A 14,796-nucleotide genomic window follows, 5' to 3' on the forward strand; every position below is an offset into this window, starting at 1 on the left:
GATGCCCAGAGGCTGCGGGTAGTGAAATGCCAGTTGGCTTTTGGGGATGCTGCTTATAGACAGCTGTGAGGCTGCTTTGCTCTTCTGCTAACTTTGCTAGTTTGCAACTAGGTGCAGCAGCCACCAGCTTGAGAGGTCACTGTTTCCGTCAGCATCCCTGCTGACTGCGGTGTCGGTGCTAGACTGGGGCACGGCTTAGCACAAACGCAAAGCAAAAAGCTCCTCCTAATGAGTCTCAATGCTATTTATTGAGTCCTTGAAACTTTTTTCTTTTTAACTAATCTCCACCATGATTCAGAGCTTGTTGGATTTTTGCTGCGCTTGCACCCTGGGGCTGCTCCTGATTTACACCGGTGCTGGTACAAGCAGAACTAAGCCCTTTGTTGTCTTAGTTTCTTTCCCCAGCCTGCTCCTCCAGTTGCCTCTCTGCAGAGTAGCAGCTTCTTCACTGTTCTGGGCTGGGCTGTCTTAAGGACACCCTCCTAGACGTGCTACGGGCCCTGCTCAACGGTAAGATGCTTCTTTCTCTCTCTGCAGCCCTGAAGGGAGTAGCCATGTCCTACCTCTATTTTGGCTGTCTGAATGGACATCTGGGATTGGGCTTTGAATACACTTTAAAGCTCCCTACCCTGTCATTCAGCTTTGTTAGTCTAAATTTCAGTGAGACTTTCTTTGCCCATTTCCCTTCTCCACTTCCCGTAAGCTGCTGTGTTCCCTGTGTTGCTGGCACTTCTACTTCAGCCAACCAGCCCACCTGCATTTTCTACCCATATTTTAATCATTTCTCAGTCTTCAGTAACCCCTGTTGTTAGCTGAGCCTGCAGAGCCTGGGCAGAAGGTGCTAACCAGCCCTGAGGGCAAGACCAATGTCATCCTCTGTCATGTGGTGATGGGAACAGCCTGGTCATGACAAGAGCTGCTTGGCGCGTGGTACTCGTGCTGCCCTCTCTGCTTGGCCTCCCACACTATCATGTCTCCTAGTTCTTGTTCTTGGTGAAGCATATTTTTTTCTCCTCCCTCCCGCCTCGTCCTACTTTTTTTTTTTTCCCTTAGTCACTCCATAACTAAGCATAACTAAAGCAGCAAAGCTCTTGGGCTAGAACATACAGCTGGTGCTAACTGCTCTGCAGTTCCACCAACCAAAAACAAAGATGTTGAACTGGCTGCTTTTTGCTGGCAGTTGTCACATACCCAGAGTGGTGCAACCTTAAAAAAAAAAACAGGTCTGGATGCCGCTGACAAAAATTTCCTTGGCTGTCTGGTGATGCTTCTGGTGATATTTCCTGCTGAGACCTTGCCAGCCTACAGGTGATTCCCCTTTCCACTAGGTACACACAGAACAATGAAAGTTGAACCCAGTCTGATCAATTTGATTAGATCCAAATATCTCAAATGGATGAATGAGATCTTAACTATTGCCTGGAAACAGTGATTTGGAATCTCAACTTGCAACATAGGCAATGGGAAGTATAACACCACTAAGCCCTAGGCTGAATTTTCTTCTTCTTTCATACTGAGCCATATGTTTATGTTTTTTAATATATACACATACACATATCTGTCAATGTGGTTTCCCAAGGAGAGACAACTCCCTTTTTTCCCTCACTTATTGGTCTCTCTATATAACTATATGTAAATTTATCTCTTTTCCAACTTTCTTCCTAAGGGAAGAGAGCTCCTTCAAATGTTAGCTCACTGTGCACTAACATCGAGCAGCAGTATAGGAGGGAGAAGGAAAGGTTTGCTAACACTTTCCTGTGAAATTCATTTTTCTGCCAAGAATAACACAAAGTGATTTTTTTGTGTTCCGCACTAGTGTCTTTCCTATGCTTAAAAAGAACGTAAGTCATCCAATGATCTTGAATTGCACTGCTGCACAAACTCTATCCACCTTATCACAAGTGAAAATAGCAGTTTCCTGTGATGGGGTTATCTGTTACTCACATGCATATGGATTACTGGAATACACCTGTGTGTTTTTGACATTACTTGCAGACTGGAAATGTTTCACAAATACTAGCACCAGCAGTTACTCACTTATCTACTTCACTGTGGCTTTTTTGCATGCTTTCAATCATTTATTCAAGGAGAAGAAAAACTTTATCACTCAGCCATCCGTGCCACACAAATAGCGAATCTCTGATGGAAACGACAAGAAGAAAAACTTTATCACTCAGACATTCATCCAAACAGACTTATAGGAATGAATAGGTCAGCTGACATCTGGACTAATTGAGAGATAACTTGTTGACCCCCCAAATGAGAATTAAACCTGATTCTCTAGTGCTTTGCCCATCTGTCATGAAAGAGACCAGCAGAAAGTAAATAAAAACCACTTCCACTAGTGGAAGTGGAAAACTCTGATTTGATTCATTTCACACCTGTTTTGCACAGATGCATTTCTTCCAAAAAGCATACAGCAGTGCAAAACCTATCTCAGTCCTTGATAACAAATTTTACCTAACAGTACTTCCATAAAACCCATTAGATAAATGAGAACAGTAATATCACTGCAGGTTCCTTACACTGTTTCCCCTTGTGCTGTGAAGACAGAGTGAAGGTCTTCGGGACTTGATCTTTATTTCTATAATGACCCCTTCAGCATCTTGATTCTTGCCTTCACTTCTGAAGATACTTTGTCGCTGTTATCTCCACTTGTCCTTTCAATCCAGTAGTTGAACAGGACCGACTTCTCATTGCCCTGATCCCACAAATGTCCCACCACCTTCTCATTGAAGCAACGGTGAATGAAGAGATGACAGGAAACCCAGAGACTTTCTCAGCTGGGCATGAGCCCTTTTCTTGGTGGTTTCTCACCCTGCGGTGAAGACGGATGCAGACGTGGAGACTACTTGCATGGCAGCAGGTGCTGGAGCGTGAGCTCCTAGGATCACTGTATGACTGATACAGTTAACTGCTTTGCTTTCCTTTCTCACCCACAAAAACAAGTGTGATTGTTGATTCTTTCACTTTTAAGCTCAGTGGCTGAATTTGTCAGCTTGAACAAGTAAGAGGTGTTTGGCATTCACAATCTAGACTTTGCACTCTAAATCCTGGCTTTCTTTGAATACTTCTTATTGTTTAAAGTGAAGCATGATACAGATTTGATTATCGAGGCAGCAGTAGGGAAGATTTGCTTCCAGTGGGGCAATTTTTTTTCTTTGCAGTGGACTGCTTAGCAAATAACAGATCATTTATAGACAAACAGGTGTACACACACACACACACACAAACCAAACAAAACCCACTATGCTGGTGGTTTTCCAGCAGCAGGTACCACTGCTGGAATTCCTTTAATCATCAAGAACAAATCCAAATGGTTTCACAGGACTTTTGAAGTGTAAATGACTCACATCAGGTTTTACCACCCAATTCCAGTTAGTATGGCCCCTCTTTTCAACAGGGCCTCCAGGATGAGCATCATCTTGCCTACCTCATGCACCCGTTTAGAAGACAAATTGCTCTCTGAACAAACTACTTGCTCTGGCTATACAAGGAACTGAAATTTATAACGACAAGGCAGGCAAGTGCAGGATAGATGCCTAACTCCGAGCGGCTGTTCAGGAAGGATGAGTCATGTCCTCCATGCAGATCCTTGAGGAGCATTGCTGCAGCCGGGGGATGGCCACAGTGCTGTGAGTCACTGAATCACAGAATGGGTAAGGTTGGAAGGGACCTCTGGAGATCATCTAGTCCAACCTCCCTGCTCAAGCAGGGTCACCTACAGCATGTTAGACAGGGTTGCATCCAAACAGGCTTTGAATATCTCCAGAGAAGGAGACTCCACAACCTCTCTGGGCAACCTGTGCCAGTGCTCTGTCACTCTCACAGTGAAGAAATTCCCCCTCACATTCAGGCGGAACTTCCTATGGTTCAGTTTGTCCCCATTGCCTCTTATTCTTTTCACAGAATCACAGGATCGGTAAGGTTGGAAGGGACCTCTGGAGATCATCTAGTCCAACCGCCCCTGCTCAAGCAGGGTCACCTACAGCATGTTAGACAAGAGTCCAGTGGCTGCAAAACTGCAGAGCTTTCTCCCAGCTGCCGCTCCAGTTTCAGGGCTCAATGCCTGGAGCTGAGGTCTTGCTGGATCTGAAAGGGACGGGCTGAAAGGTCTGTGCTGTTCACTGGAGAGCTCCTCTGCTCACACAAGCATTGCCTGTTGACTTCAGCAGTTACCTCCAATTTACTCTTATGGGTGGCCATTAGCTGAGGTGATTCTCCTCCTTTTTAACATGATAATATGTATTTAATTTATATTATATTATGAATAAATACAAAATGTAAAGCCAAACTACTCAAAGGGTGATTCGAGTAAATCCTCTGACAGACTCTCAGTCCCATTCAGTTTCTGAGCAGCTGGCAAAGGGCATGGGGGGTTTCCTCTGCACAGCACATTGCCCTGCTCAAGGAAGTACCTGGCCTTACAACTGCCCCCAGCATGCTTGCAGAGAAAACAAAAATCTCTAATACAAACTCAAGCATCTTTCATCTGAACTCATTTTTTCATGTCTACATGCATTACCTCAACAGTCTGAAACGTGAGTGGGGATAGGTTCATGCATTTCCTGGTACCTGAGTGCTTCCAGGGGCTGTGTGTGATTCACCTCTTTCACTCCTGCCCATCCCCAACTCTTTTCCTGAAGGAGATCCAATCTGGCTTATTGCCTAAATGTCCTTGTGATAAGGATCAATCTTTGGCTTTGCAGCAATTGGAGCAGACGCAAAGACTGAAGGGCTTCTACTACTTTCTTGTCTTGGGCAAGTGTGGGAGGGCTTAGCAATAGCTTGGGAGAAACACAGAGGGACTTTTGGGGCTGTCACGGGGCTGATCTAAATGGCCTCATGTCACACAAGCAAGCACCAGATACACCCGTGATAAGTAATATGGGGAATAACAGCCCCACGTACCTGCCCTAGTATTTCTGCATCCAGATTAGTTTAGTGAGAGGACGGAAACTGGAGAGGTGCCAGCATGTTAAGAAACACCTCCTTCCTGCCCTCAGGACAGTCATGTGTTACCTTGGATGGGCTGTCCTGCCTGTTTCATAGGGAGTTTCTCTAAGGAGAATACTGCCTTCTCACGATGGCCCGGTCTGCATCTTCCTGCTGAGCTTGCCTTTTTTTTTTCCTTTAATTTAGATGAACTGGTTAACCAGGCCCTTCAGACACCTGTCCAGATGCTCTGAATGAAGCCACAGCTCCAGTGATGCCAATGGTACTGTTTCCAGTTGCATGATAGAGTCAAAATTTCCCCTTCCTGTTCCTAAATGAAGAGTGACTTACTTGAGTTTGATTAGTTGGGTTTAATATAATTTACTTTATCTAAAGTAACATAGGTCTGATTAAATTTGGACGGTGTGCATGCATGCAAACTTCTCTGACTACTTAATTCAGTTGATGGCTACAGCTGAAGTTAGAGCAGTGCAACCCATGCTCTCTGAGGCTCTTTGCATCTTGAGATTCTCCCTCACCTTGAACATCCCTCCTTAAATAAAACATCCTGTGGTACTTAAGCAACCACTGCCAGCACCAAGGCTGCTTTTGGAACTGCAGTGCAAAGCCCTTGCCTAGATGGATGCATTGAATCTCTATTGGAGCCAGTTAGACAATGTTGGCTCTGGTATTTTCACTTGCAAGGTCTTCTGTACTTAGATCTTCACGTGATTGCACGCACTGCTGTGTGTAAGCAATTTGTTAAAATGCTGGGCTTTGTTCTGTAAGTGTTTCTTTGTTCATTGATGCTTTGTTAATTCTGCTAGAATTTTTGTAGATGTTAAAAAAAACAGCCGGAGGGAAAAGCTGTGGGCTTGTGCCCTCTCTTGCTTCTTTATCAAGTATGAAAAAGGCCTGAAAGGGCTTTTTAAAACTTTAGTTCTTGTCGATTGTGGCAGCCTTCTCTTTTACTCTGGAAATGCAAAGACTGATGGAGAGTTAATGGAAGTGTGACATCTTGGCAAAGAGACTTCTGTCAGACTGTTTCAGGTTGTTTGCTTTAGTGGTTATTCTACCTGAAACATTTCACATTTTGTTCGGACTTCTAGGCTGCAGTTCTGTCAGCTGAGTCATGGTAACACTTAGTGCTAATTAAAGCTAGGCAAGATGTTTTTTTATGAATATTTTATTCATTGAAATTGAAAATTCAGGTCAAACAAAACAATCTGTCAACTTCTGCATTTTTTTTCTAAAGCCAAAGTACAACCTTTCAATATTTTTCAATATTAAATGTTTCAATGTTACATTTCAAAATGAGGCTTCAGTGTTAAATTTAGATATGCACTCATGTAAAATAAAAGTTTAATTCTCCTCGGAGCACTTTGACTGAAAACAGTTTTCCTGGCCTGCTTAGGACAAAACAAAGCAAAACAAAACAAACAAACAAAAAATTTACAATGGCTTTGACCTGAATTTTACATTAATTGTAAAAAAAGGAATTTGTTTAGTAAGCCAAAAATGCAGTTTCTTCTTGCCACCTCTACCTGTAAAATAAAGTGCATTCAGGTGCAAAAAGTGAGACATTTTGATGTGGATGAATAATTTGGGACAGCAAGTTTATTGCATCTCCCAGGATCTGCTTTGTGTATGTGATCTTGCCCTGAGTTGCAAGGGAAGCCCTGCGTTTTAGAGATTTCTGCCTGATTTTTGTAATTCCAGCTAAAGTGCCCTAAGCTGATTCCCAGAGGAGCAGGGAAGGGAGGAGGATTCCAGTGCAATGTCGGCAGGGAAAGAAGGGAGCAGAGGGATGGGGAGGCCCGTGTGGGAAGCCTCTTGGGTGTTCCCTGGGGGTTTTGGAGCAGCTCTGGCTTGGAGATGGAGGCTGCAGGCGTTGGTGTCCATTCGTGCCTGCTGCAGCTCTGACCCTGTGATGGGGAGTGCTGGCAGGGAGCTGAGCACAGTTCAGGTCACCAAAGTGGCTTTATCAGGGAGGAAAAGAGGGAAGAGCAAACGGATCTTCTTTTCCTTAGTGCAGTTAGACCTGAGATCTCAGCTGGTTCTCAACAGTGGTTATGTACGAACAGCCTTCAGTCCAATCCAGTTTCAAACAGAACTCCCAAATTTTGCTGTAGTCTCCTGCTACTTTCTGCAGCATTTTCACATTTTGCTGCTGTGAAGTTACGTGTATCTGTATCATATTTGCAGGAAGCACCACACACCTGGCCTCTTAAGATCTGATTCATCTGAATCTTAATCCTGGCCATCCCACTGTTGACAGACCTAAGCAAACCAGACCAGCTCTGCAGGCTAATGTTGCAGGACCCTGGGGTTACAGACAGGAGAGAAGCCTAGTGTTCATTCATGACTATACAGAAGTAATTTAGGAAAGATATCCAGGTCTATCTCCAAAGTAGGCCAGCTTTGAGGGCTAAATCACTGTTGTCAATGGCCTTTAGCAAAAAAGCATCCACCTCCCCATCAGCCACAGGATTTGAATGCAGCAGCAGAGCCACAGAGCATCAAACCGCACCGCCCTCGTCCCTTCCTCATTTCTGGTAAGCGGGAGCCTGGTTGCTACATTCTTCTCGGGTACAGGCTGCGTGAGTTGTGGAGAGGTTGAAAAGCAACAAGAAAACCCTCTGCCCTGCCGCACTGCTGAGCCCCACGGCGAGAGCAGCAGCGGCCCTGCGTACCCAGTGCTGTCTGTGCTTTGGCATTGATGCACCTGCTTCTTGTTCAGCACGAACTGTTGTCCTGTCACCTGGGAAAGGAGAGGGGAAGGACAGTATAGAAGACCTTTGCAGGACTGGATCCTGCTAGTAAGGTTCTCCTGGAGGAAACAATAGTAGAGTATTTATGAGAAACTATTTCCGCCTTCCCCACCATACCTCTACTGTCTCTAGTCTGCTCTTGCAATCTGTCTACAGAGGGGGGAGCTGTGAGAGCTCCTCTGCCTCTGCCAGGGAGAAGAAAGACTTGCAGTAGAGCAAACTGGCTGAGAGGAACCCTCCTCTGACCCTTCCTGCAGCAAGGGCTCCTCAGTGTTCATTGAACCTTGGCCTAGACACAACAAAGAGCAACCTGGGGATTTCACAGTCTCACAGGTATGTAAAAAGCCATGTCCCAGCCTGTGCAGGTACAGATTTTCTCTGTACAGAAGGCAGGCAAGGCCTTGGGACGGAGGAACAGCAGGGTGCTGGCTGCCTGTCCATGGGGTGTCTCAGCACCTTGGAGACTGCTGGTGATGGATTACTGTCTTGTAGCACTTGTGTAACTGGGTCACACTCCAGGCACTTGTTGTGGCTGTCTCTCTACAAGCCACAGCAGGAGGATGGTCATTTCTTCATAGAGTTGACATACTCCAGGTATTTTCTCCATGTTCAGTGATCCAGCAGCAGAAGTTTTAACAGTTTTCTCCTCTTTAAACTGCATCAGGAACAGCATTAGGTTATGGTGTGTAGGCCTGCATGCTTGACTAGACCTTCAAATTTTAACATTTTTCTTTCTTGGTCTTTGCATGCTCAGATGTCTTCCAGACTAATCAGCCCAGAGCAGCAGTAGGATGCAGGGAAGAGCATAGTGGTACCCCGACGCTTGGAAACAACACCTACTGGTCAGAGAATCACAGAAAATGGGCTTGGAAGAGCAATTATGTCTTCTCTGGGAAGGATCAAGTAAACCAATATATTTCTAAGGGAAGTTTGTAAATCCTGATCTCAAAACCTGCCACGAGGAGGTCCACTCTGCCCACACAATCTATACCAACACATTTCTGTTCTTACCACCACAATGTTTTGTAGTGCCCAATTTCTCTTTCTTCCTTGCTACTGTTTAACCATGTCACTCTCTGGTACATCCCAAGAAGATGAACCAGGAGAATATGCCATTGGCAGGTTCCCACTCTGTATTAGCAAAACTCCCAGGAACTACAGAACAAAAAAAAAAAATCCGGTGAGGAACCAGACCAGGGGAATCACACCATAAGAGTGATGGTCTGACATGCCAGAAGAGTGACATTTTAGGTTGTCATCACTCATGCTTGTTGATGAGCCAAGGTTGTACAACTTGGCTTTATCCTCTGACTTTCCCAAAGAGCGAGTAGATCTCTGGGCTCCAGCATGGTCTCATGCTGCTGCTGAATGGGGCTAGCAGATACCTGGCCCTAGAACTCTTATAGAAAGATGGGGCCTTCTCATGTCAGTTATTGGCCCAAAAGAGAACCAACATTTCTCAGATGGACAACTGCTGTTTATTAACCCAGTCCCATCTCAGGTTAAAGGTCTGAATCCCAGAAGAGTGCCCCTCTAAACACTCCTCTTGAACACAGTTGCCTCCTCCCTTTCTCCCCTTTGTCTTGATTCATTCTCCAGACCCCTGAGCTCCACTTCCAGCCTATCCACCTACGTATTCTTCCCAGTCTTCTCATTTCCAAATACGTCTTTACTTGAATGAGTCTGGCAGCCTGATTTCTATCAATATTAATAGCTTTGGGTTGCTTTTCCTCAGGCCTGGAACTTTGCTTTTACTAACAAAATTTATCTTCATGAGAAATATTGACAGACTGGAAATTCATCCGGACATCTCTTGTAATTGCTTTTTCCCTTTTTGCTCAGTGGTAAGTAATGGGTTTGTTATCAGCAAAACAGTACCAGGATCAATGGGAAAGTTATATTTTCAATTTTTATTATTAAACTATTATTACAAACAATTTATAAACTGAGATGAGCATCAGGAGCAGAAGAAAGAGTTGCAGGAGCCCTCTGTTTTTCTTAGGCCATGTGGATTGTTTCCAAGGTATGGGCTGATGTAAATCAGTCAAGAAATGGAGTATTATACCAGCCGAGAAGGATGTGCCCCCCGTCTCTGGGGCATGCAGTGTGAAATGCAAGTGCTCTCTGAGCGAATGCCAAGAGTTGTGCTAACCCTGAGCTCTGAGGTTCCCTGGAGCATTACAAATGCCTGAGAAAAGAGATGGATAGATGAAGATCTCCAGGATTTACAGGGTACAGAGCATTGCAGTGTGGTTCTCCCTCTAGTGTCTGGCTGGAAACTACAGGCACATTTTTGAAGCTGGCTGATGTCTGGGCCAGGGAAGGCGAAAGACAGCTCAGCAGCTGTTAAGTCCCTGGTGGCTAGGGTGACACATTAGTCTTCTTGGGCCCACATGGCTAGCCTTCTTCTTTTAAAAGCAGAAATAGTTGTTTGTTCATCAAGATTTGATTTTCTGAGTGTAAGAGGAGACAGAATGGTTGACAGCTTCTTGGCTTGCTGTTTCAAGCTCCCTCAGCCCTCAAGCTCATTCTGTCTGCCAGGGCTGCAGGGTGAGGCTGACAGTGCTTCTTCAGGTTTCTGTTCTTCACTGTCTTCCTCTGATCCTTCCTCTTTGATTTTGAAGCCCTTTGAGCTGTCACGTCACAGGTGATACGAGGGTCTCCCCTCGCATATGCCTCTGTTCTGGGATTCGTGCCAGGGAGAGGTAGCTGCTGTTGTTTGATTCTCTGGTGTATAAAGAAGGTTCCAAAGAAAAGGCTGTGATGTAATTTCAGATAAAAGTGACTAAATCGATACAGTTTAATTTGACCCCCAAGGAAGAAGCACAACATTCGCCTTTCTTCCTTTCCTTCCCCACAGAAGGCATCTGTGGTACAATTACTCATGGCTAGAGGGTCTAACACGGACTCAATAGTTGTATGAGTTGTTTCTAATTTTATACCGATGTATAAGCTCCTTTTTTTTTGGGGGGGGGGGTGACTCTCCAAAGTTAACATGTTTTGCATTGCTGGTTCCTACAAGATTTGTTTTCTATTTTATTTCACCTAAGCAGAAGAGGCTTCTTTCAGCAGGTGTCTCAAGAAGGTCTGTTCTTCCCTCGAGATTTGCCCTTTGCAAGAAGCCTCTATGTTTGATTGCTTGGGGAAGCAAAGGGAGCCCAGGCCAGGAGCAGGCACAAGTCCCTGTAAACATCAAGGGACTCTCAGCTTTCCTGGTCTCACTACCGGGTTTTGTAATACACAAATAAATATTCTTTGTGAAACAGAAACAGAGTGCTTTACCACCACATGTGAGCGAGTTTCTCAGAACTGGTTGTGCTTGGTACTCAAGGCCGAGCAGCTGTTTTGGAAAAATGTTGCATTTCCTTGAGCTGTTTCTGAGTTCAACACTGGGCCTAAGCAGGCCCATTGGTAGTACATGCTTCTTCTTGCAAGGCTGCAGCTTTGGCACTTGTACCTGCTAGGCATGACAGGTAAAGAGGGCGCTGGGCAACACCCCTACCACCAACCTTTTGAACATTTCCTAGCCTGTTTGACAGCAATTGCCTTAAACTGCCAGAGCTGTGGTACAGCTGCGGGGGGGATTTTACTCTGCCCTTTCCCAGAAACCTCCTCTTGTTCTGAATCTCTTGGTCAAAACTGCTGTTAACATCCAACATGTCTCCCAGGACTGAGAGAGTCATTTGACATGTACCAAGATGACTTAATTTAATTTTCTGGAGTCTGCAGAGCACCCAGCTCCATTAGCTTTATCTTAGCATGAGAAAGCATGTCTTAGAGATGATGGGCAGCCATGCTGCACCTCCTTCCCAACCTCTTCCTCCATAATCGCTCCTGTCCCTTTGCTGCTGGTAACAGGGAGGGATCCTCTATTTTCTATTTCTATTTTCTAGTAAAACTCAGATCACTCCTTCCCAGAAGGACCCCTTCAGACATCTGACTGCAAAATCTTCCAGACTCTCTTAGTTTTCCTTTAAACACCTAGTGCTGTGCAGGGGCAATTCTGGTAAGGATGGCTGCAGCTCAGCTTCCCTTCTTTCCCCTCTTTCTTTGTGGCATTTCTGAGTGTGCCTGGTCCATGCTCTGAGCCAGGTTCCCCTTTCTGTGCTGACTGCCTGGAAGATGCATTCAGGAAGCAAGCAGTTCTGCTGCAGGGGTTTTGCAACTCTGACTTCTGCTCCTTTCAACAGTTTCAGCTAATTTTGTCTTTCCTTTGTGGAAACTGGGACATGGTATGACTACTGAAGGAATACTGGTCACAAGAGTAGCTAGCACCAATGGTGTGGTTGGTCTCAACCTTCTCTGCAAAGCATTTTATACCTTAAAGCATTTACCCACAAATCATTCCTGGTCTTTGGCTACGGGAACTTTCCCAGGTCAGATGTGTAAGATGTCATTCCCTTCAGTGAAGAGTTACATGAAGTTGTAGACTATTATTAAACAGTATTTTCTGACTGTCTTGATTATTATTTTGATACAAATGTTTAGCAAAACCAAAATAACATCTGGAAACTTCTTGGAATTGCTGCATTTTCATCATCAGGGAAAGGGAGCTTTGAACACGTTTCCCCCCACCCCTGGCCCAGCTAGTTTGAATGGTAACGTCAATTAAGCAAACTTCAATTTTTCTTATGCGTAATTACTCCCAAGTTGCAGACACAGGAAGTCATACCTGAGACAGTATAGGCTGTGTCATATATTGATGGTAACATGTCCTAACAGCAGCAATGCCAACCCAGCCACACGGCCAGGTCCAAACACCCAGCCCTGGGCTGCAGTTTCCTCCCAGCCACCAGTACCAAGTATTCCTCACGTGAAGTTCTTACTGTTACCACAAAATTAATAGTGCGTAAATACTGACTCATGCCTTGGCAGTCTGTGAAATTGCCTACTCAGCTGTGCACTGGCCTGCTTGGAGGGGCAGCTTTTGTCCCAGGAGCAGCCTCAATACTTGGAGCTGCCAGTCTGTTAGGAGCAGGCTGGTGCAGCAAAGGATACCTTGTAAACAGTGTGTTTGGGATTTTCAAAGGAGACAGAAAGGAGTCAGGCTTCTAGGTCCCTCAGCACTATTTATTTGGTTCAAAAATGCCAGTTCCTTGCTTTCCTTAGCCAGCTGCAGTATGATAGTCTTAGCCTTTAAATGGCAGTACTTTTCTTTAGAATTTACAGTGGGAACTTTCTCTTTAATTTGCTTTTCTAGAGCTGAATACAAGTCATTTATCCACACAATGTTATATGCTATTTTTACTTGTTTTGCTCATGTCTCAAGGAAGATGTTGCAATCGGGTTCAGCTAAGTAGGGCATATTGTTTCCAGCAGTCATGGCTTAACACTCTTCAATTCCTTTGAAACTTTGTAAGCAAAACCCTTGGGACATATGTGACCCAAGTGAGGGAAGTCAGTGCTTCAGAGGGCTAATAACAGTGGAAATATCAGAGATGATGTTGATATCTCAGGGAGAACTATGTAAACATGGCAGAATAGTTCCTCGTGAAGTCCAGACAAATGTTGATTGATCTGAATTTCAGTAGAAGGGGAATGATGCCGCAGCTTGAAAGTGTTGAAACAGCTCGCAGCTTTTCAGGCCGTCTGCATAACACTCCCTGTCACTGGGACACTGAATTGGGATACTGGGACATCGGGACCATCACCAAGATGCCTGTGATGAGGTTGGAGTCACTCTCTCAGCAATCCCCCAGAGCTTGGTGACAGCCTGCTTCTTGCCTGTGTGCTACCAGTCATGCCTGAGCAGGCTCAGGAGATTCAATCTTGTGATGATTTTAGGGATATTCCCATCTCTACAAGCCGTGGAACCAGTCCAACATTAATTATTTTACAAGCCCCGGCATCCATTGAGCCCACTCAAGTTTTTCCCATCTGAGACTACTTGCTAATATGACTGTAGGTGTCTGCATTTGCTACTTATGCAAAAGCAGCACCTAGAAACCTAGAAACTAGCACACTAGTGTCTTTTGATCTGACACTTCCAAGCCAAGGTGAGGTTGTGTCTTCATTCTAGGAATGAATCATGCCAAGTAGTGGGGCCCTTTCTGGTCATCTCTTGCTTCCATACCATGAAGAAGATGACAGACGTGTACCACTGCCATATCAGCCGTATGTCAGACAAGTTACCCAGAGAAAAGTAGCTTCTTTCTTACCCCAGGGTGTCCTGTGATGCTTTGAGCTGGATACCAGTCTGGGAAACCACTGTGGGCCTTACACTGAGAGAGAACTGGTGGTGGTCAGGCTCTGATTCTTCTGGCGCTGCATGATGGAGGGTCTCTCTCCTGCATGGCAAGTTCTTAGCACAAAACTGGAGCATGGTTGGACTCAGCCAAACATCATAGCCTGGCTTCCTCCTTCAGCTAGGATTAAAGGTTAAAAACCAGATGGATTCTTTTGTAATCCTGTTACAGTAATGAGCACAGTACACAAACGACCACTTCTGTCGTATTATGCTGCCTCCTTTCCTCTGATTCTTCACTGTGGGAAACCTCTGTCATGCTCAGAGGTTCTGCCTGGCGCAGATAAAACTGCAGCTTTTATTACTCAGGGGTATTACAGAAGCTGGATGCCTGTTAGAGCCATCTCACCTCCAAAACCAGCCTTTGGCTGGAGAAATAAAAAAAGCATAGAAGGAACTGTGCTGTGGCCTAGAGCCAAATCACAGCCTCCCAGCTGGACCCCTCTGCTGTGCTCCATGGTCAGTGTGGACACACAACTTGCCTGTGTCAGGAGCACAGCAGATCTGTCTCCGCATGTTAATCCCAAGACTGTCTTTAGCTCAGGATTATTCATGAGGTTTCCAGACTCTATGTAGCAGTTGCTGATGGCAGATATTGGTGATGTGAGTTGTTGTCACATATACAGCATTGATGCAGAAAACAGCATCTGAAGGAATGTTGATTTAGGTACTAAGGCACGAAATGGGTCTCAAAAGCTCTCTGACACAGCTTCACTGAGAGATTTGCACAAGTCATTTAGGGATCCACAACGTAAGAATTGACCTTGATCTCTCCTTTCTTTTCCCATGGTATATTAGTCTTTTGCACCTCAGGTGTTATGCTTGTTCTGTGGAGATAACATCAGT

The sequence above is a fragment of the Rhea pennata genome, chromosome 18 (assembly GCF_028389875.1).
Source record: "Rhea pennata isolate bPtePen1 chromosome 18, bPtePen1.pri, whole genome shotgun sequence".
NCBI classification, from domain to species: domain Eukaryota; kingdom Metazoa; phylum Chordata; class Aves; order Rheiformes; family Rheidae; genus Rhea; species Rhea pennata.